The sequence below is a fragment of the Phytophthora infestans genome, genomic scaffold (genome assembly GCF_000142945.1).
Source record: "Phytophthora infestans T30-4 supercont1.52 genomic scaffold, whole genome shotgun sequence".
NCBI classification, from domain to species: Eukaryota; Oomycota; class Peronosporomycetes; order Peronosporales; family Peronosporaceae; genus Phytophthora; species Phytophthora infestans.
The window spans coordinates 248,711-251,210 of NW_003303707.1; positions in this window are offsets into that span (position 1 = coordinate 248,711).

Genomic DNA, 2,500 nt, shown 5'->3' on the forward strand with positions numbered 1-2,500 from the left:
GTCTGACATGTGCCCACACGACATCTTGGTTTTAGTATGCCTGGCGAGCCACTACACACGAGATCTTGTTTTTTGTATGGTGTTCTTTAATTTGATTATTATGAAGATGAAAGAGAACCGTTAGAACGGGTATGAAGGGTGTTCTAGGGGTGCTTTTCGGTGCTCTTTCACGTGGACATATCGCAGCATGCGACATGTCAGTGGAACACTGTCTAAATTAATAAATACTGTTTTGGCCGATTTCTAAAAGCGTCTATAAAAGGGCATAAGTGCAATGACTCGTCTTTGTAACCCTGCGGCCTAGGCGTAGTTTTTCACGGGGAATCCGAATATCAAAGGTAGATTTATGTACAACATGTACTTTTTTTGCAACATGTACTTTTTATCTACGGGACATAGACATATGTAAAAACACACGGCGGAGCCGTTCCCGCAATCAGAATTTGTCTAACTCTTCTAGATAAAAAGTTATTCAGCGAAATGTGAGACTTTGTTTGGCATGCTCTTTTTTTAGGTGGTTTTTTCCGGTTTTATGTGCCGCCCGGCAGATCTGGCCTGCAGACTTTAGCAGAAAACTTGGCGCATGTGTTCGCACGACCGCTCCCAAAGTTTTACAAGCATATCTCCAGTAGTTGCTTCGCAATGATTTTTTTAGTGACGCCAAAAAACGCCATTTTCGCGGAAAATGGACACCTTGGACGGCCAAAATCACCACTTTTGGCCATGTTTGGCCCTGCACATCCAGGAAGCAAATGAGACTGCTCCGTATAAAAACTGCCCTAGGGGTGCTTTTATGCGCGCATTCCCGTGGTCAAGTCAGATTTTGGCTAAATTCAAATGCCTTGTCTATAAACACTTTTTTCGACCTAAATTTTCACCTGTTTTGTCCCGAAATGATAGCACCCATTCTTTATTTGCCTATATATCGCGAAGGAGGCAACTTTTTTCCTGTTAAGTATAGATAAAAAATTTAATTCGGCGTTTTAGCGCACGAGGAACAAAAGTCTCCATACAAGCTACCCTCGGTTTCTAATGACTTTTTGAGTTAGGGAAGCGTGGATCTTCTTTTTTTCTTGTTTCCAGGACTTCACATGAACTTCCAACTCAACTCGAATTGTCATCCCGGGCCCACCACGCATCGAAACGACACTTTTCTCGGAACTGGCGAATAAAAAATAGGTCACCAGATGCGCAAGAGTCTGGGATGACAGAATATCAAAACAATAACAGAATCGTTAGTACTTTTTTTGTCACCAGCGCCCTTTTTCTGTTTTCGCGTACATAATCGAGCATAACTTTATCAATTTATACCATATCGACCGATATCGATTGTCACGATAGTGTACTTTTTTTAGGCGCACATGATGGTAAAAAGAACGGCCACCTATTCCCAGCCGTTCTTAAGTTATGCTCTTTTAAAGATTTTACTTTAGAGATGACACACCCTCTCATTTCACTCCATTACATGCTCTTTTTGCTGAATTACGTGGCACAGACGCAGAAAATCATGGTTCGCAAGTCGAACATTTTTGAAGAGCGCATCGAAACGGACATTTTCTTAAAATAACATGGTATACAAAAAGTGCGTTCTTGAGCCTGTAGCAAACGATTTGCATCCATGACATCCCAAAAACTTAAAATAACATATCTCGACTCCTAGAATGAAATCGACGTGAATCCTTAGGGCAGTTAGTGTGTTTTAGTATCATACTTAACACCACAAAGTTTTACGGGGCACTCTACAATACTCTTCCCAAGACGCAAGAAAATGTTCATTTTGGGGGGTCCTCTAACGCGAACTTAATGATAAAATACCGCACTTAGTCCATAAAATACGAACTTAGGCACTATTCGCACTTAGTAAAATAACTTCTCGCACTTAGAACGGGTAATTTATGTAAATTACTTTATGGGTGACTGCTGAGTTCTAACAAAACTGAAAGATACTGACTAGCTGCTGGCGCGGCGGTTACTTTTCCAGCTATAAATAGATGTTAAACGAGTAGTCTGTAACTGTCAGCAGTACTCAATTCCCGTCAATCTGCTGTAGATTAACGGGAATTTTTGTTAAGACGACGTAAACAAAAGCGAGTATCTTTCTTGTGACGGTTTCCTAGTATATGTGAGGTGACAAGTCGGTTACTGAGTGTAATTTTGGAAATGGCGTGTGGGTTTCTAAGATTATAGTTGGTTTTTGAGGCGTTACTTTGCTGTTTAGGGTGATTTCTCGGTCTTATTTTAGGATAAGATTGAGTGAACTCTGGCGATTTATGGTTTTTTAGATGTGTCTTTGTAGGAATAGTTCTGCTGTTTCTAAGACGTGTCTTTAAGACATTCCTTTAAAAATCGTGCGTTATTATTGCTTTGGGGAAACTTAGAGCGGTTATTTCGTGCGTGCAGAAATTGAGGTTGTACTCGTATGCTCTGCATAAGAATATAGCTTTATTTGACGCATTTTATGCGTTGCTCTGGGTATTTTGCGCTGAAGCGATGTGGAATT